The 21,436-nt window shown below is 39.1% G+C and overlaps 3 long non-coding RNA genes across 5 annotated transcripts in view; 1 reads left to right on the top strand and 2 right to left on the bottom strand.

Annotated features, from left to right (window-relative positions):
* Positions 1 to 21,436, bottom strand: part of LOC121040623 (uncharacterized) — a 150,168-nt gene that overhangs the window by 54,524 nt on the left and 74,208 nt on the right. The gene's annotated exons all lie outside the window — the stretch shown is intronic.
* LOC121040624 (uncharacterized) lies at positions 1,895 to 4,218 on the bottom strand. Its single transcript, XR_005795375.1, has 3 exons — positions 4,174 to 4,218; positions 2,652 to 2,836; positions 1,895 to 2,401 (listed from the first exon to the last, which is right to left on the bottom strand). It is a non-coding gene; the product is annotated as an uncharacterized LOC121040624 (long non-coding RNA).
* LOC121040626 (uncharacterized) lies at positions 2,806 to 19,795 on the top strand. 3 transcript variants are annotated; one of them, XR_005795376.1, is made up of 4 exons: positions 2,806 to 2,889; positions 4,177 to 4,256; positions 18,728 to 18,782; positions 19,651 to 19,795. It is a non-coding gene; the product is annotated as an uncharacterized LOC121040626 (long non-coding RNA). The 3 variants fall into 3 exon arrangements; XR_005795378.1 differs by lacking the exons at positions 18,728 to 18,782; positions 19,651 to 19,795 and adding an exon at positions 9,128 to 9,170; XR_005795377.1 differs by lacking the exons at positions 18,728 to 18,782; positions 19,651 to 19,795 and adding an exon at positions 7,848 to 7,986.

Below are 21,436 nucleotides of genomic sequence, written 5' to 3'. Positions count from 1 at the left end.
CTATTAAGCATCTTCAAGGTTCTGTTTTTATTCAGAATGTTTAAAAGAAAAGAAAGGACATCTATATCTTTAAAAAAAAACTATTAATTATCCAAAATCTATAAAGAGCTTATCACACTCAACATCCAAAAAACAATCCACTTAAGAAATGGCAAAAGACATGAATTTATTCACATTTTTCCAAAGAAGACATCCAGATGTCCAAAGGACACATGAAAAGATGCTCAACATCACTCATCATCAGGGAAATACAAATGAAAACCACAAGGAGATACCACCTTAGACCTGTCAGAATGGCTAACATTAACAACTCAGGCAACAACAGATGTTGGCCAGGATATGAAAAAAGAGGAACCCTTTTGCACTGCTGGTGGGAATGCAAACTGGTGCAGCCACTCTGGAAAACAGTACGGAGGTTCCTCAAATAACAGGAATACCCTATGACCCAGCAATTGCACTACTAGGTATTTATCCAAGGGATACAGGTATGCTGTTTCAAAGGGACACATGCACCCCAATGTTTATAGCAGCACTATCCACAACAGCCAAAGTATGGAAAGAGCTCAAATGTCCATTGACTGAAGAATAGATAAAGAAGATGTGGTGTGTGTGTGTGTGTGTGTGTGTGTGTGTGTGTGTGTGTATATATATATGTATAGTGGTGTGTATATATATATATACACACACAATGGAATATTACTCAGCAAATCTTACCATTTGCAATGATGCGGATGGAGCTAGAGTGTTTATTATGCTAAGTGAAATAAGTCAATCAGAAAAAGACAAATATCATATGATTTCACTCATATGTGGAGTTTTAAGAAACAAAACAGATGAACATAGGGAAAGGGACAGAAAAATAAGATAAAAACAGAGAGGGAGACAAACCATAAGAGACTCTTAAATATGGAGAACAAACTGAGGGTTGCTGGTGGGATGCTGGGTGGGGGGATGGGCTAAATGTGCAATGGGTATTAAGGAAGGCACTTGTTGGAATGAGCACTGGGTGGTTGTAAGTAAGTGATGAATCATTAAATTCTATTATTCCTGAAACCATTATTACACTATATGTTAACTAACTTGGATTTAAATTTAAAAAAATTATAAAAGATTAAAAAATTGTTTAAAAATTAAAAAAAAAACTCGGGGCGCCTGGGTGGCGCAGTCGGTTAAGCGTCTGACTTCAGCCAGGTCACGATCTCACGGTCCGTGAGTTCGAGCCCCGTGTCGGGCTCTGGGCTGATGGCTCAGAGCCTGGAGCCTGTTTCCGATTCTGTGTCTCCCTCTCTCTCTGCCCCTCGCCCGTTCATGCTCTGTCTCTCTCTGTCCCAAAAATAAATAAACGTTGAAAAAAATTTTTTAAAATTAAAAAAAAACTATTAATTAAAAAAATGGGGGTGCCTGGGTGGCTCAGTCATTTAAGCATCTGACCCTTGATTTCTGGTCAGATCATGATCTTACATGTTGTGAGTTTGAGCCCTGTGTGGAGGCACTGTGCTGATAGCTGGTTGGGATTCTCTCTCTCCCTCTCTCTTTGCCCCTCCCTCTTTCTTTCTCTCAAAAATAAATAAACATTTTTTAAAAACCTATTAATCCTCATCCATCTCCACTATCAGATATTGCTTAAAATGTTGGAGGCAGAACTCTCAAACTTGACTTTCTCGTTTCCCAGCTTTGTAACATTAGTAGGTTACATATCCCCTCTGTATCTCAGTTTCTTCATCTGTAAATTGGGGATAATAATTAACAAATTGTTACTCAATGGATTGTCGTGGAAATTAAATGAGCTATCATATCTCAAGTATTAAGAATGGTGCCTAGCCAAAATTGAGTGTTTAAATTCGTTGGGGTAATATTAACTGCTATAATAAATAAAGCTAAAATTGTCCACTGATTCAAACACAACAGATATTTATTCCTCGTTTATGTAACATTCCGAAGTGTTCTTTGTCAACTGGGGCAAATTTTCTCTACATGGCTTTACCAGGTTCTACATTAAAGGATTCCCATTTATCTCCAATACATGGCTTCTCCATCCCTATTAGCCAGAAAAAGGAAAGAACAGAGAGGAGTGTACATGGGAAATTTCTATGGGTCACACTTGGAATTAGAGCTCATTATTTCTGCTCACATTCTACTGTGTAGAACATAATCACATGGCCACACCTAACTGCAAAGGAGCCTGGGAAATGGATTTTAGTGACTGCATAAAACTTTGCTAAAGTAATCATCATTATTATTGCTCTCATTTATTACCAACTTTCTAGCTTGGGCTCTCATCTTCATGCACCTGGAAAGTCATAATAGCTTCCTCACTAGTCTTCCTGCCACCAGACTGTCCCCCCTCCCTATACCCTTTCTCCACACCAAACCCAGAGTTATTATTATCTAAAATCCAAACCTGGGGCGCCTGGGTGGCGCAGTCGGTTAAGCGTCCGACTTCAGCCAGGTCACGATCTCGTGGTCCATGAGTTCGAGCCCCGCGTCGGGCTCTGGGCTGATGGCTCAGAGCCTGGAGCCTGTTTCCGATTCTGTGTTTCCCTCTCTCTCTGCCCCTCCCCCGTTCATGCTCTGTCTCTCTCTGTCCCAAAAATAAATAAACGTTGAAAAAAAAATTAAAAAAAAAAAATAAAATAAAATAAAATCCAAACCTAATCATCTCACTCACCATTCCCCAACTGCCCGCTTATGTCCTTCTGTGACTTCTCACTGCCTCAGAATCCAGTCAGAGTCCTTGCAATTCCTCCAGGATCCAGCCAATATATATCCCTTTGGTCTCACCTCCAGGACCTTTTTATCTTACAGCTGGCATCTGTGACTGGACACTGTGGATACTCTAGTGGATAAGGTAGACAGGACCCTGCCTTATGGACTTTACATTTTAGTGAGGTAAGCAAAACCAGTAAACAAATAAATATACAATATTAAGTAGTAAAGACTATAGTGAAGAAAAATAAAGGTTAAGGACATTAAGGACATTAAGAGTGATGAGCTAAATAAATAGATAAATAAATAACATATTAAATTTTACTGGCAGGTGAAAGCTATTTCACAGAGAGATATGTTGTGGACTTGATCTTCACTATAGTTACCTTTGTGACTGCATATTACAAAAGAGTTCTTATCACTGACCTATATTTGTGTTTCTTTGAACTTCTTTTATGACAGTTATTCAGGGAAACAATATAGATTGCCTAATGTGCTATTTGTGTGGGATACTGACAGAATAACATAATTTATTATTGCCCACTGGGGAGTTAGAGTACAAAGGGCTCATGTTTCCCCCTACAATCTTCTTTGCAGAAAAAATCAACATAAAAATATTTAATAAAATCAGGTTTTACTCAAGTATATAAAACTTTCATTTTTTTAAATTGCCTAGACAATGTTATTGTCACTTTGGGTAATTTTTAAAATGTTACATTCGTGATGTTCCTGCCACCTTACTGGATTTAGATTTTCAAATTCGGGAGATGTGAAGTTAAAGATTTTCCTGCAGATGCTGTTCATTTAATCAAGGTAAACAGACTTAGATCTTTAATGGTCAAATATGAGCATGTGCTATGATGTGACATACATATAAAGCTATGAATTCCTCTCAGAATCCTCTATTTAAAAATTGGAACTTTTTTTAAATGTTTATTTATTTTTGAGAGAGAAAGAGAGCACAAGGGTGTAGGGAAGGTGGCGGGGCGGGGGGGGGGGGGTGCGGAACAGAAGATCCAAAACGAGCTCTGTGCTGACAGCAGAGAGCCTGATGTGGGGCTCAAACTCACAAGCTGCGAGATCATGACCTGAGCCAAAGAAGCTTAACCACCTGAGCCATGCAGGCACTCTAAAATCTGGAACTTTCAATTTATGATAGCAAAAGAAAGTTGCAAACAATTTAATTGTCAAATAGTTGGAGAATCTTTAAATAACAATTGGAGTACTATACTGTCATCAAAACTCAAGCTTTTGTAAAATACTTAAGAGCATGGAAACATAGGTGGGCTATATAACCAGGTGAAGAGAATGTAAGAGTGTAAAGAATGTAATTGTATGAATCTGGTTTAGAAAACTGAAAATAACCTAAAAGAAGTCAACAGACTGGCAGTCCAGAATGGGTATGGTTAGCATTACAAAATTATCAGAGACCCAGAGCCTTCAACATTGCTACTCTCCTTTCCTTACCAGGTGACTTCCAAACCATGGCTCAAGGTGGTTGCTTGAGCTCCATCTGTTACACCTACATCCCAGTCATCAAAAGGAAACAGGTAAAAAAGGGGCATGCCTCTCATGGCAGACAGAATAATGGCCCGCTAAAGATGCCATGTCCCAACCCCTGAAACTGATAAATATGTTACCTTACACAGAAAAGGGGACTTGGAAGACATGAATAAGTTAAAGATCTTGATGGGGAGTTTATCCTAGATTATCAAGTGGCCCCGATGTAATCACAAGGATCCTTATGAAGGGCAGCAGAAGGGTGAGAGTAAGAGGAGATGTGACAATGGAAGCCGAGGTCAGAGTGATGCGAGAAAGGGGCCCAGAGCCAAGAAATGAATGTAGCCTTTAGAAGCTGGAAAAGGGAAAGAAAGTCTATCCTACAGCCTCCAGAAGGGACACAGCCCTGTCAACTCATTTTAGACTTCTGACCTCCAGAACTATAAGACAAGAAATTTGTGTTGTGCTAATCTCCTAATTTTGCAGCAATTTCTTACAGCAGCAGTGGGAAACTAATACATCCTCCCTTAACTTCCCAAGGAAGAAGGTAAAAATAGATAATCGGACACAGTTAACATATTCTGCCACATTTCCTTTAAAAATATATATATTCCAAAGGAAATAGGTTATGTTTTTCTAGAAGTCTTGGGTTTCAAAATGGAACCCCAAACTCAATTCTAAATTACATAAGGTTAAGCAAGGGGAGGAGAGGTTATTTACAATATATTTGAATCTCACCCCATTAAGGAAGAAGTATAGGATAAATTGTATATCCATAGGGCTTGTAACCAAGGACATGTCCAATGTCAGCCCACTCCCCCCTTCTCTCTCTCTCTCTCTCTCTCATTCTCTTTCTTTCACTTCCCTCTGCTTTTCTCTGTTTCAGTTCATTCTCATCTACTGAAAATGGACCTTGCTCATATGTTGAGAACCAAGGGAGTGGGCATCCAACTTAAAGACCTTCATCTCATCATTCATTCATTTGCCACGTGTTTGTTGAGTCCCTACCATGTGCTAGGCCAGTGAACAAGACAGACAAGTCCTGGCCTCATTCTGTTAGATGATACGGATAATAAACAAATACATAAATCAAGATCCTTAGAAACTAGGATCTTGTTTTTCATTGTTTATTAGGTATGATGATGGAAATGTGCAGAGAGATGAAATACAGAGTAACTGGGGAGACCTCAATTTATAGTGGGTGGTCAGGGAAGGCTTCTCTGAAAAGCTGACATCTAAGACCCCATAGATAAATAAAGCAGACATGAGCATGATCCAGGGGGCCTCAAAGACCCCACGATAGCTTCTTGAAGCAACAGAAGGGAGACCAGCATACCCAGTGCCAAGTGAGCATATGGGGATGGTAAAAGATGAGGCTAGGTGCTACATCCAACAGAACTTCATGGATACATCTTGGTTTTTCTAGAAGAGTCCTCACTATACCTGTGTCCCCACCATAAATACTAAGAGCCATCCCAGGTTGGAAGCTAAATTTTTCAGTCACCTTGCATATGCAGCTACGGGAGTCAGGATTTTTTTTTCCTGAGAGAAACAACAGAAAGGCATTGACAAGTTTTGAGCAGGGCAATACCAAGATCTGATTTATATTTAATATCACTGGAAACCAGAGAATGAGTTAATAAATACAGCAAGTTAAATATGTCTACATTTGGAGTACTGATGTTTGTAAATAGAAATCAATATCGAGGTAAAATAAAAAGAGGTATAATTCATGACGTAGCATAAGGCATAGGTATACCCTCACCAACGTCATGAACACATAGGCCTTAAAACCACCACTCTGCTTGTGATGCTTCCTCCTTCTCTTAAACTCAGAAGCACTTTCTGAGGCAGAACATAGCTCCAGCTTTCTGGGTTTCATAGCAACTTGGCAGTGCAATGCTTCTAGGCTGAAATCCCGACTTCCATGGATTCATGCTGTTTCAGCCACAAATATTTACCTTACCTGGCTCCTGGGGCTAATTAAAGGGGCAGGGCTCCATTCCACTTGGCTTTCCCCTAAATTGCTTTCAGAGTCAGAGGCAGCTGCCGGATGAGAATGACAGCTCTATAATTCATCTCTACATCCACACAGTGACTCGCTCACAAACGTCCTTTTCAAATTAGGAAATACCCTGCCCTTGCCACTTTCCTACTGGATTTGAAACTGCATGTCCTTACAATGATTTCTCCTAGCTTGCAGCTGCCTCTAGAGCTACTAAGAGCTTACTGTACCATTTAGGACGCTGTTTCGTTGCAAGTATTTATTCTTATTGTAAAAGTTATACATGTTTACTGTAAAAGATTCGAGAAGGTGAGAATTGAAAAGTGAATTTTTCCCTCTCTGCTCCCTCAGCCCCTGTCACAGACCCAATGAATGAATGCCTTTCTCCTGGTAACCTCTGTTAATCAGTTTTGGCCATTTTCTATGCATATACATGAAAACAGAGAAACCTTTATTGGCATTTAAATAGGTTGTCCCACAGGCTTTAAAGCGATTTCATGATAACAAGTAAGTCCAGATTTGGTAAACCATGAAATGGTATCACGGTTCGTTGGCAGAAACTGAAGACTCCGTTCTTCTCACAAAGCAGAATAGTGGAGTTAATCCTGGTTACACTTCGGAACAGGGTCAAGGTACCAAATTCAAATCATCAGGCCCAGGAAGAAACCAGACAGGAAGTAAGTTTGCAACTCTGAAGACAGACTCAGAGCTCTAGTGGGGGATGACCATAGATGGAGAAGCTGGAAATCGAGTCTGAGCAGGAGCTCAGAGGTCAGGGTCTTGTCCAGAGGGGTGGAGAAGCACCGTGGACTCTACTGTGGTCACTGGGGTAATGGAAGGTAGCAGAATCGGAGAAGCCAGGAAGGCAAGATGGGTTTTCCTTAGTGGGAAAGTGGAGATACTGCTGGGAAAACAGAACACATCCACAGAGCGAGAGGACAGAGGAGGGCATCCCTCTGGGGGGTTAGGAGGCTGAGAATCATCATGAGAGAGAGAGATGGAATCTCCCTCTGAGGGACTTTGGATAAGTTCTAATAATATTATATGTTGCCTTTCAAGTATTTCTCTTTTGTATTGTTTATGTTGGTAAAGTACACATAACACCACTTTAACCATTTTTTAATGTACAGTTCAGTGGCTTTAAGTACATTCACACTGTTGTGCAGCCACCAGCACATCTCCAGATCTCTTTTCATCTTGCAAAAACTGAATCTCTGTCCCCCTGAAACATGGACTCCCCGTTCCCCACTCCTCCCGCTCCTGGCAAGCACCATTCTACTTTCTGACTACTCTAGGGGCCTCCCTAGGGGTTGAATCATACAATATTTGGCCTTTGGTGACTGGCTTACTTCACTTAGCATAATGTCTTCAAGGTTCATCCATGTTGTAGAATGTGTCAGAATTCCTTCCTTTTTAAACCGAATAATATTCCATTGTATGTATCTGTCACTTTCTTTATTTACTCATCCATTTATTCATGGATACTTAGGGTTACTTTTCCACCATCTGTATATTGTGAATAATGATGTTATGAATATGCGTATGCTTTCAAGTATTTTTCTGAATGAAATATTTCAAGTCACGGAAGACGAACAGGGTTTCTTGTTTGTTCTGTTTTTGTGTGTTTTCCTTTAAGGAGAGAAGGGCATTCCCAGGTGAGGGAGAAGCATAGATGAAATTGTGGAATGGAGAGGCATAGCTTGACCAATGAAGGGCAGGAGGCTCCATGGGGCAGCAGCATGGAAGGGGATAGAGTGAAAGGTGAGGTAAGAAACATGGGCAGGGCAGGTGAAAGTACAGAAAATAATAGAATATGTTTACCACCCAGTTGTGTCATATGTTAATATCCTGCCATATTCTCTCAATTTTTAAAAGAAATACAGTATTTTGGATACAACTGATGCTCCCTGCACAACCCCCCATCCGAATTTCCACTCCCCTTTGCAATGGTACCCACTTTCCTGAATTCCAAGTTTTATGTGTTCCATGCTTTATGATTGTACTACATGTGTAAATCATGTGTTTTCATGCTTTTAAAAATGCTTTTAAACTTTATTATATGAATGGTATCATACTTTGTACACATCCTTTTCCACCTTTTTCCCCATTAACATTATGTTTTGAGGATTTGTCTAGATTATTTCATATTCGAATTCCATTGCATGAATATTTCACACTGTATTTTTCCACCTTTACAAGCAACACTACAATGAACATTCTTGTACATTTTCCTTGTAGGACTTTAGGCTGTGGACCTAGATGTGGAATTGCTGGGTTCGAGGGTAACATGTATCTTCAACTTTATTTGTAAAGTAAAATTGCTCTCCAACTAAGCAGTTGTATCAATTTACACTTCCATAAGCAGTATACAGTTGTTTCCATTTTGCCCCACTCTCTGCCAACAATGAACATTGTCATATTTTTTTTTAAGTTGCCAAAATAGCACAGTTGGTTAAGAGCCCAGTTTTTGAGCATCACTCTTGGTATCCAAATCCTGGCTTTATCACTCACTAGTTGTATGAGCTTGGGTCCTATTTTCCCTCTCTGGAAGAGGAAAGAGTTGGTAGTACCAACCTCATGCATTTATTGCAACATTTCAGTGTGTTAACACATGGAAAGCATCTAGAACCATATATGGTTAGTGCTCAATAATGTCAGCAATATGCATCAGAATTTTTGAATTGGCCATTCAAGTCTTGTCTTCTGTAAACTTCTTATTCTTTCCCTTACCCTTTTCATATTGATTTGTAGGTATTCTTTAAATCTCCTGAGTAATAATCATTTGTATTTATTATATGTTCCAAATATCTTCTTTTGGCCCATGTCTCATCATTTTAGTTTTTATGGCATATTTTGTCATTAAGTTTTTTTAATTAAAAAAAATGTTTTTAATGTTTTTATTTATTTTTCAGAGAGAGACAGAGACAGAGCATGAGCAAGGGAGGGACAGAGAGAGAGGGAGACACAGAATCCAAACTAGACTCCAGGCTCTGAGCTGTCAGCATAGAGCCCGAAGTGGGGCTGGAACCTGTGAACCATGAGATCATGACCTGAGCTGAAGTTGGACACTCAACCAACTGAGCCACCCAGGTGCCCCTGTCAGGAAGCTTTTAATCAGAATGTAGCCAAATGTATCATCACTTTTTTTTTTTCTTGTTCAATTTTTTCCTCACTGGGGTCATAAAAATATTCTCAAATATTTTCTTTTATGAAAGTTGCTTTTAAAAGATTTATTTTTAGAGAGAGAGGGAGCATGAGTGGGGGAGAGGGGCAGAAGAAGAGAGAAAAAAAAAGAGAGAGAAAATCTTTCTTTAAAATGTTTGTTTACTTATTTTTTTTAATTTTTTTAATGTTTATTTATTTTGGAGAGAGAGAGAGAGAGAGGAGGGGCAGAGAGAGAGAGAGGGAGGTGCAGAATCTGGAGCAGGCCCCAGGCTCTGAGCTGTCAGCACAGAGCCCGACACGGGGCTCGAACTCACAAACTGCGAGATCATGACCTGAGCCGAAGTCGGACGCCCAAACGACTGAGCCACCCAGGCGCCCCTAATTTACTTATTTTTGAGAGAGAGAGAAAGAACGTGTGCCAGCAGGGGGAGGACAGAGAGAGAGGGAGACAGAGAATCTCAAGCAGGCTCCGTGCCGTCAGCACAGAGCTCCTCATGGGCCTTGAAACCCACGAACCAGGAAACCATGACCTGAGCCAAAATTAAGAGTTAGACGCTTAATGAATGAGCCATCCAGGCACCACAGAGAGAATCTTTTTTTTTTTTAATGTTTTTACTTATTTTTGAGAGAGAGAGAGAGAGACAGAGAGAGCACACACAGGCAAGTGGGGGAGGGGCAAAAAGGGAGGGAGGCGGAGGGTCTGAAGCAGGCTCTTTGCTGACAGCAAAGAGCCCAATGTGGGGCTCTAACTCACAAACCTAACTGCTAGATCATGACATGAAACAAAGTCGGACACATAACTAACAGAGCCACCCAGGTGTCCCGAGAGAGAGACAGAGAGACAGAGACAGAGACAGAGACAGAGAATCTTAAGTAGGCTCCATGCTCAGCACAGAGCCAGACACGAGGCTTGATCCCATGAGCTTTCCCATTTTGGTCTTCTTCAAACTTGTTTTTCCTTTGCTCTTCCATATGACTTTTTGGATCATCTTGTCAAGTATACCAAAAAAAAAATCATTTGGGATTTTGATTGGGATTGTTTTGAATTTATTAACTAATTTGGAGAGAACTGGCATTTTTTATAATATTTAATTTTTTAATTATTTATTGATATTGTACAGGAATATAAATTCTTTTTATACTAATCTTGTATCTAGTAACATGCTGATATCTTATACTCATTCCAATAGCTTGTTTGTATTTTTTCTTAGATTCTATAAATGCAGTAATATTCCTATCAGTAGTGATACTTTTGTTTTTGTTTTCTTTTCCAATCCTCAAGGCTTTTCTTTTCTTCTCTTAGTGCTCTGGTTGGGATCTTCAAATAGTGACTGGATGGAAACAGTGATAATGGGCAGCTTTTTTATTCCTGATATTAGAAGGGATAATTCCAAACTTTCACCAGTAAATATAATGTTTGCTACAAGCTTCTGATAGATAGATATATTTATTCAATTAAGATAATCCTCCCTAGAGGTGCCTGGGTGGCTCATTTGGTTTGGCATCCAACTCTTGGTTTTGGCTCAGGTCATGCTCTTGCAGTCATGGGATCAAGACCAACATAGATTCTCCACAGAGCATGGATTCTCTCTCTCACTCTTCTCTCTCTCTCCCTCTCTCTGCCCCTCTCCTGCCCATGCATACTCTCTCTCTCTGTGTGTCTGTCTCTTAAAATAAATAAATAAACATTAAAAAAAGAACTACCCTTACTCAATACCAAAACAATAAAATCCCCAATAACCCAATTAAAAAATGGGCAAAGATTTGAATAGATATTTCTCCAAAGAAGAAATACAAACAGCTAGCAGGTATATGAAAAGGTGTTCAACGTCACCAATCATCAGGGAAATACAAATAAAAACCATAAGGAGATATCATCTCACACCTATTAGGATAGCTGTTATGAAAGAATGAAAGGTAACAAGTGTTGGCAAGGATGTTGAGAAATCGGAACCCACCATACACTGTTGGCGGAAATATGAAGTGATGCAACCACATGGAAAACACTATGGAAGTGCCCCAGTTACTCAAAAACTTAGAAGTGAAACTACCACACGATCCAGCAATCCCACTCCTGGGAGCATCCAGAAGAAATGAAATCAGGATCTCAAAGAGATCCATGTACTCCCACATTCATTCTACCATTATTCACAACAGCCAACATATGGAACAACCCAAATGTCTATTGACAGAAGAATGGATAAATAAAATGTGGTATATACATACAGAGGCACATTATCCAGCCTTAAAAAAGAAGTAGATCCTACAATTTGCAGCAACATAAATGGACCTGGAAGATATTATACTAAGTGAATAAGTCAGTCACAGCAGGACAAATAGTCCCATGATTCTACTCATATAGAAAACAGAAAGGCACCTGGGTGGCTCAGTCAGTTGAGCGTCCAACTTCAGCTCTGGCCATGATCTTGCAGGCCGTGGGTTTGAGCCCCGCGTCTGGCTCTGTTCCGACAGCTCGGAGCCTGGAGCCTACTTTAGATTCTGTGTCTCCCTCTCTCTCTGCCCCTCCCCTGTTCACTCTCTGTCTCTCTCAAAATAATAAACACTAAAAAAAATTTTTTTTAAAGAAAATAGAATGGTGGTTTCCAGGAGATGGAGGAAAAGGGAAATGAGATGTTCAGTGAGCATAATATTACACTTATATGAAATGCTGAAGTTCTGGAGATCTGTTTACAACATAGTTTTTATAGTTAACAGTATGGTCTCGTGCACTTAAAAACTTGCTAAGAGGGAAGATCTCATGTTGGTTTTTACCACGCACACAGAAAAACAGCAAAGGGACTCAAGGAAACTTTTGGAGGTGATGGATATGTATATTACCATGATTGTGGTGCTATCAGAAGTGAATGTTTATGTCCAAACTCATAAAATTATATAAATATGTGCAGCTTTTTGGTATATTTATTACATATACTTCAATAAAGCTGTAAAACTAATTTTTTTTAAATGTCAGGCTCAAGTAACAGTGAAAGGGTATGTTCTTGCCTTTACCAAGGAGAATCTGGGATGAGATTTCCATTCCAAAATTGTTCCCTGGAATGGACAATCTACATTTGCTAGATCAAATAGTGCCCAATATTCAGAATAATTTCCAGTTTTGTGACATAAATATATACAAAATAAAATTCCTTACTATTTGTATTTCCTATCTTTTTTAATATGAAAGAGTATCCTATTTTAACAAAAGATTTTTCTGCCTCTATTAAGATAATTATGTGCTTTTTCCTTTGCTCTTTCCCTTTTCAATTTGTTAATCTGGTAAATTATAGTAATAGATTTTCCTAACATTAAACAATCCTTGCTTTCCTTGGATAAACCCAATAGCGTATTATTTTCATTAAGTCACTGATTTTGCTGAATTTTATCAGAATTTATACCTTTATATTTAGAAGTAAGGTTGGCAGGAAGCAAAAGCAAAAATGAACTACTGGGACTCGATCAAGATAAAAAGCTTCTGCACAGCAAAGAAACAATCAAGAAAACTAAAAGCAGCCTATGGAATGGAAGAAGATATTTGCAAATGACATATCAGATTAAGGGTTAGTATCCAAAACTGATAAAGAACTTTTCAAACTCAACACCCAAAAAACAAACAATACACTTAAGAAATTGGCAAAAGACATGAATAAACATTTTTCTAAAGAAGACATCCAGATGTCCAAAGGACACATGAAAAGATGCTCAACATCACTCATCATCAGGGAAATAAAAATCCAAGCCACAATGAGATATGACCTCACACCAGTCAGAATGGCTAACATTAACAACTCAGGCAACAACAGATGTTGGCCAGGATATGAAAAAAGAGGAACCCTCTTGCACTGCTGGTGGGAATGCAAACTGGTGCAGCCACTCTGGAAAACAGTATGGAGGTTCCTCAAATAATTAAAAATAGGAATACCCTATGACCCAGCAATTGCACTACTAGGTATTTACCCAAAGGATACAGAAATGCTGATTCAAAGGGGCACATGCACACCAATGTTTATAGCAGCATTATCAACAATAGCCAAAGTATGGAAAGAGCTCAGGTGTCCATTGACTGAAGAATGGATAAAGAAGATGTGGTGTATATATACAATGGAATATTACTCAGCCATCAAAAAGAATGAAATCTTGTCTTTTGCAATGATGTGGATAGAGCTAGAGTGTATTATGCTAACTGAAATAAGTCAGTCGGAGAAAGACACATACCATATGATTTTACTCATATGTGGAATTTAAGAAACAAAACAGATGAATAGAGGGGAAGGGGGAAATAAAAGAGACAGAAGCAAACCATAAGAGACTCTTAACTATAAAGAACAAACTGAGGGTTGATGGAGGGGAGGTGGGCAGGGCGATGGGCTAAATGGGCAATGGGTATTAATGAGGGTACTTGTGATGAGCACTGGGTATTATATGTAAGTGATGAATCACTCAATTCTACTTCTGAAACTGAAGTAGAATTTTAAACAAAAGTTTAAAATAAAATAAAAATTTTAAACAACAACAAGAAAAGAAATAGAAGTAAGGTTGGCTTACAATTTTCCCTATTATCCTTGTCTTATTTTGGATTCAGGTTTGTTCCAGTCTAACAAAATGAGTTTTAAGGTACTGTTTATTTTCATGCTCTATTTATATTCTCTGGACTGTTCATAGAAGATTGGGATTATATGTTCTTATAAATTTGGTAAAATTAAAAAAAAAAAAAAAGAGGTTAGAGTGGGAGAGAACCAAAGCATAAGAGACTGTTAAAAACTGAGAACAAACTGAGGGTTGATGGGGGGTGGGAGGGAGAGGAGGGTGGGTGATGGGTATTGAGGAGGGCACCTTTTGGGATGAGCACTGGGTGTTGTATGGAAACCAATTTGACAATAAATTTCATATATTAAAAAAAATTTTGGTAAAATTTGCCTGTAAGAAACTAACTATATCTTAATTCATAATATGAGTAGATTTAATCCCTGATTTAATGTCTTTCAAGGTCGTAGGATTTTTTTTTTAATTTTAATGTTTATTTATTTACTTTTGAGAGAGAGAGAGAGCACAATGGTGGAAGAACCAGAGGGAAAGAGGGAGACACAGAATCCAAAGCAGGATCCAGGCTCTGAGCTGTCAGCGCAGAGCCCAATGCTGGGCTCGAACCCATGAACCACAAGATCATGACATGACCTGAGCTGAAGTCACTGACTCAGTCAATTGACAGAGCCACCCAGGCACCCCAAGGTCATTAGACTTAGGTCATTTATTTCCTCTTGAGTCAGTTTTAATTAATTATAGTTTTCTAGAAAATTGACCATTTTGCATATTTCAAATTAATTGACCTAAAGCTGTATGTGATTGTCCCTTGTTACCTGTTTTAATTTCCGGTATATTTGTGGTTATGTTGCTTTTCAATTCCTAATTTCAATATTGTTTTGAGTATCTTTTGAATGTAATACCATGCTGAGACTGGCCACCAGGAAGCCCAGTTTTAAATGAGTTGTAATGGCCCATTCCTACAATAGCCCAGAGTTTGAAGTAGGAATAGAAATAGAAAGACCACTAGAACTATTCCCCAACAACTTTTGTCTACTGTCCCTAATTCCTTCCTGTGAAACCACATAACCTCAAATGCATGCTTATATGTACTCCTTAGAAATTTGTACTCTTGCATAAATGCAAAGTGGTGGTGATCTATTTTCTCTAATTGCTCAGTCCATTCAAAGAACAGAAGACAATAACATATCTCTCCTGAAATATATCTTCTGCAGCTTAAGTATCCTCAGTCTTTCTAATAGTTACTCAAATATCTTGGATCACAAGCCCTTTGTTATCCTCCCCCCACCCCTTCTAGTGATCCATCCCAGTGTACCAACCTGCTAAACTGAATCCTTTCCCCCAGGTATGGTCTGACCTACACAAGTAGGATGGGTCCTTACTGTGCTTCCTAAAATACACTGATGTTCTGCTCACTCCATCACACCACTGACTCGTGTTAATTTTGCAGTCAACCAAACATTTGGGGTTTTTTCACACAGGCTGTTGAGGAATCTTTATTCCCAAGTAATATAGGAGCAAAATTCCATTATGTAACTCCTTAGCCGACTGACTTACAAAGAGAATTTAAAGATGTCTGGGCTATGAGCAAGCATCCTTGTAAGTAAGGATGGAAAGGCTAGCAGACGGTCCTGTCCTCCTGTCCTCAGCCATCTAGGGGAAGAGCCCTTCCTTTATAAAGGAAGGCATGTCAGCTGGGTCATACTGTAGTACAATTGCCAAGAGCAGGGAGGGAAAAAGAATTGTCATTTGTTGAGGACCTACTGGGGGCCAAATCTACATTAGGGGCTTTACATCTGTTATCTAAACTTTAGTCCTCATAACAACACCGAGTCAAGGTGTAAAGAGGTAAATAAATGAATGCCAGATAAAAATGTCCCCAGTTTATTTATGAGGGACCAAGACTCAGAGTATGACTTGCCCCAAAGGATAAAGCTAAAAAGCAACGGAGCCTTATTTGACTCTAGAATTTAATTTCTTCTCCACTGCCAGGAAGGACTGGATAAATGTGGGTGGAGATATCAAGCAGCAGGCATCAAGGGCACCTGTGTGATGTTTTATAGTTTAGTGAAGGACTTCCACCTACATTAATGCTTTTAAGTTGGTCTTCATAACATCCTCATGTGGGAGGCAAAGCAGATGATACAATCTTTATTTTACAGGTAAAGATATTAGCTCGCAGAGAATCAAGTGACCTACCCAAGGTCACCCAGCTAGCCAATGAGGTTGCAGCGCAGATCTTAACTCGAGCCTCTCTGTTAGCAAGCGCCTGGGAAGCACCCCCCCCCCCCGGCGGCTGGAATAGGGCAAGGAGGCCATGGGGGGGCTGAGGCACATGCTCATGACAGATGTGGATGTGGGAAAGGGAACAGCTCGAAACCCTAACCTTACCAAGAAAATGTAATGCTCTGTTATTATTTTGAGGCTTCAGGAGTCACAGGAGAAGGAAATCCTGGACTAATGGCCAAGAAGCAGAGCAGCCTAGGACAGATAACATCGCTGTTTCTTCCACAGCAAAGTCAAGGTCGCCTTTTACTACCAACAGCATTGGTGTGATAGATCCTTGTGGAGAACAGGACCATGAGCTGGTGAAACTACTGACCTTCATTTAATTTCTTCAGCAAAGCTAGAATCTTAAAATAATACTACTAATAATTATTATTATGATTATTATAATGAAACACAAAACAAAACCTCAAAATGAATCCAATGTGTTCATTTCACAATCCGCTGAAGACATGTAGATTTAACATCAATCAAGTATCCACAGAACATTTGGTTTAACCAGTTACTTAAACTCCACTTAAGTTAAGCACTGTCTTATTCAAGCACTCAAAACGGAGGCTTTGCCAGTTCATTGGCGATTTGCCTGCTGGTAACTGGTTTCCACATGATCCCGACTGAAACCAAATTCCCCCCAGCTGGGAGATTCTCGTTTTCTCTAGGCCACCAATTCAGGTCTATTGTCCTCTCTCAAGCCTGGATGAGAAACTGTGCTCCTGGAGCCCCTAAATTACTCAGGAGAGTCTACCTGCCCTGAACATGCAAGCTGGCACTCTTTACCTGTCTACAGATGGTGGACAATCGAAAGTTCCTGAGAGTTTTGTTTCTCAAGCCAAAACGTTCAAAAATCGAGGAGAGGACACTGAGCATTTTTTTCCTAGTCCTTTCCAAGCCTCACTGTGGCTCAAGTTCACCCAAGAATATACAGATGCCTGGACTACTGTCAGAAAGGACTCTGCTACGGAGAAATGTGTTAAGCTGTATTGTGAGGACGCCATATCCACACAATAGCAAAATACAAGCTGTAGAAAAATGAGATGAAGGGAGAGCTTGTAGATTCCAAGAGACTTAAGAGATATGACAACCAATGTGACATTAGAACTCAGTTGATTCCCATTTCAAACAAACACGAGGTGAAAACAACAAACAAAAAAACAGAAGAAAATTTGGAACACTTGGAAGACAACTGAAAATTTGAACATCAGTTGGGTGTATGACAACATCAAGGACTTACTGCTATTTCTGTTTGAATGTAATAATGGTATTGTGGTTTTTAAAAAAAAACAGTTTACATCTGGTAGAGAAATGTACTGAAATATTTTGATAATATTTGAGAATAATGTGATGATAAAATATGATGTTTAGAATTTGCTTTAAAAAGGAGGCATAAATAGAAATATAGAGGAAGCAAGGCTGGCCTTTAGTTGATAATTATTGCATCTGGGTGTTAGGTTCATGGGGGTAAGTGGGGTTCATTATGCCGTTTTGGTCTACTTTCAGAACATTTGTGAAAATTTCCATAATAAAATTTAAATCTCCCTAGGTTTGCAAACTGTTGTATTTCTCCCCCCACCAACCTTAACACACTCATGTGCATACTCATACATATCAACCACCTGTTCCAATGTGAACTCAAGGTTTATTCCCCAGAGAAGAAGAAAAAGAAAGTGGGAGTAGAACACTTTTGTACTGTGTACAAATACAAACAAGTTTCAGAGTTTCTCATGAGTTGTACTAGTTCTAGACTGAGGCATGTAGAAGAACTGTTACTAACATCAAATCAGTCTAGTTACTTTTAGTAAAAGACTAAAAGACTAGTTCCCTAACCTTTTAAATTAAAGCAATTTGTTTCTTTCTTCATAAACTTCCCCTGCCTGCAGTTCATGAGGTTTATGTGTTTGTGTATGTGTGCAAAGGGCCACCATATACATTTGTGCAGGTTGTGCATAGCACAAGGGCTTCACATCTAAAGGGGCACCCTTCAAGTTGTCAACACTGTACATTTGCATTTTTATGATGATAACTGTCTTGCAAGTGGAAATAAAATGTCTTGTTCTAACAAAACGAGTGTTTAATTAACTTTCCAACAGAGGGAAGCAAATGTGGTCTGAAGATACAGGCTCCTTTTCTAATTATGGACTTACCATATGGAGTAGCAGTGGACCTGATCTGCCTAACTACCTGAGTTTGAATTCCCTCCCCCAAAACCACTCACTGACTTTATTATAATCTTCATAAGTTACTTAATAGCCCGGAGCTCAAGTTTCTTCATCTGTAAAATGGGATTGTAAAATTGAGAGCATTGGTCAAAGCCCTAAATGTATACGAAACAGTTGCCTGGCAAATCATAAGCCTTCAACCAGTGTTAGAGATTAGCTATTATCATAGCTACTCGTACACATCTAATTTTGTGTGGGGGGGGGGGGGGCGTGCATGTGTGTGTTGTGTCATTTATAAATTCATTGAATAAATTATTGCAATGGACTTCAAAAAGACTATATCCACTAATTCAGTCTATTTTAAAAACAGGACATCTTTTCGTAACCATCAAGTTTTGAAGGATGTGGCAAAGCTCAAGGTCCAGGTAAGCAGCAGGGGTGTATCAGCCTTCCTGCACACAGGAGCTATGTGCATATGCTGATCAAGAGCTCTGTGACCAAATATTCTGGGGTTTTTCCATCCTAACTACTTGGCCAGGAAGTCTGTAATGGGAAAAGATCCAGTGGGAGTTGCCAGCCACAAAGGGGTATTACCCCACAGGCAGAATAGAGTCAAAACGTTTCAAGAGGTTAAAAGTCTATTTTTAAAAGGAAAGAACACAGAGTATGCCTTTAACTTGGTGTTAAAAATAAACTCAGCTGCCTCCTTTACACTTCCCACCCCCTCCCCCTGTCCTCCCATACCCTGCACTGCCCATAGGGAAGAAAGACTGCTAGTGTTTCATTTTGTTTCTTCTCATGAGTTTTTCTTTTTCCTTTCTTTTTTTTTTCATCTTTGGCCAAACATGAGCTACTTGGTGTTCAGTTCACAAAACAAATTGCATTCTCTCTCAAAATTTCCTCAGGGATCCCCAGGAAGCAGGTTGGATTATAATTTAGAATTAACCCATGTCAGGGACTAAGGAAAAAATCCACACTGAGATAAACAAAATGGATCCCTGCCAGCTTTCTCCCATGCCTGCGAAGTGTCTGCAGGGGAGGTCATTCAGGCAAGACGGCCTTTCACAGAATGCTATTTAATATCGGGGTTTAAGCACAGGCTTTTCCTGAGGCATGGTTACCCATAGAAACACGGCTTTGCTGAGTTGCTTTCAATAAATTCCATTAAACAACCACAAAAAATCCTATAGATCAGATGTGCCAGTCTTTGTTCACACACACAAAAAAAGCTAATCTGTAGAGCCGAGAAGCTGCTGTCTGGAGTGAATAATCTTGATTTCTTAATGTATGTAGATGGTAGCAGGATTTCAAGACCCCAGTGGGAGGCAAAGATGTTGAAGAATAAAGAGGCACAGGTCTGTGCACAGTCCTGCTACTTCATTGGGGTGGGGGAAAGATGAAGGATCACTGGGAACTTGTTTACTTAAAAAGAGCTATTTTAAATGTCTATTTATTTATTTTGAGAGAGAAAAAGGATGTGTGCCTGCGGGGGAGGGGCAGAGAGAGGGAGACAGAATCCAAAGCAGGTTCCAGATTCTGAGCTGTCACCACAGAGCCCGATGCGGGGCTCGAACCCACAAACCGTGGGATCATGACCTGAGCTGAAGTCGGACACTTAACCAACCGAGCCACCCAAGCGGCCCAAAAGATTTTTTAAAAAAGACACAGCCCTTAGTTAACATAAGATAAGGGAGAAAGCAACAGAATTCATTTTAAGAAATAAAGTTCTAGTCTCAGGTCAGCCTCTGACTTGAAATGTGACCTCAGTCAAGCCATTCATTTTCCTACAGTTTCCTTTCAGAACTATTCTTTAATAGGAATATATAATTGTTAAATTATATACAATTGACAAAAACAAAATATTGCATCAAAGCACTTAAACAAGTTTAAAATCTCGTTCAGATTTAATGAAGTGATTTTTAATGAAGCGCATGTCTAGAAAGGTAGAAGGGAAATTTCATCAATAAAGGTTGAGGTCTAGCCAATTGTTGTCCATTTTTCATGAAAAGAAAACACTCTAGTATATATTGGAGACACTAGCACCTAACCGAATATACCTTGAAAACGGAATAAAGGTAAAATGATGGGTTCCTAGCTGGCAAGGATCAGCTTCTGGGGCACTCTGAAGTTGTGGCAAGTTCCATATGTATATGCAACTATTTTTCAAATGTATATAGATTGGTTGTGATTAATAAGATATAATTGGTAAATTATAAATTCCTTAATTTTATTTCTGTATATGTGTTAATAAAATAAAAACTCATTTTAAAACATTAGCAAAATCAAGTAAATTTTCAGCATATGTTTTTTCTTTGTTTTTCAGCACTGACCATTGTGGGTTTATTTGTATTAATCTGTACTAATTAATTTGTATTAAATTGTATTTATTTGTATTAATCTACTTGCTCAAATGAGTTCCTTTCCTTGATCTATACTGTATACTGTGTTTAAATTTTACAAAATCAAATGCCAAAAGACAATAAGTGTAATGGATAGGAATGTGCATAGCAAGCCAGTACTAAAACATTAGGACTGCCCCATCTCTGGTCCTTACCATTTCAGCAAACACTCCTTCCTGGTCACTCACTATCATTTCTGATGACTCAATTATTGTTGAAATGTGTATCTGATTTTTTTGGGGGGGTCATTTGTGTATTTTTTATTGAGACATAATTGACATATAACATTGTATTAGTTTTAGGAGTACAACATAATGAGATTTGATGCTTGTATACCCTATGAAATGATCACCACAATAAGTTTAGTTAACATCCATCACCTCACATAATTACACATTTTTTTCTTATGATGAGAACTTTTAAGATCTACTTCCTTGGCAACTTACAAATATATAGTCCAGTATCGTTAACCCTTGTTGCCATGCTGCACATTACAGTCCCAGAACTTAATTTATCTTATAACTGGAAGTTTGTGCCTTCCGACCACCTTCATCCATTTCACCTGCCCCCCACTCCCTGCCTACGGCAACCACTCAACGTATATTTCTTGATCAACAAATTCTAAATTACAACTTCTCTCAGCTAGGAATCCTGGAACTTAATATTTAACTTTTTGCCTT

This window comes from Herpailurus yagouaroundi, unplaced genomic scaffold, assembly GCF_014898765.1.
Source record: "Herpailurus yagouaroundi ecotype Mexico unplaced genomic scaffold, PumYag 182, whole genome shotgun sequence".
Lineage (NCBI taxonomy): Eukaryota > Metazoa > Chordata > Mammalia > Carnivora > Felidae > Herpailurus > Herpailurus yagouaroundi.
This window is presented reverse-complemented; position numbering and strand designations above follow the sequence as displayed.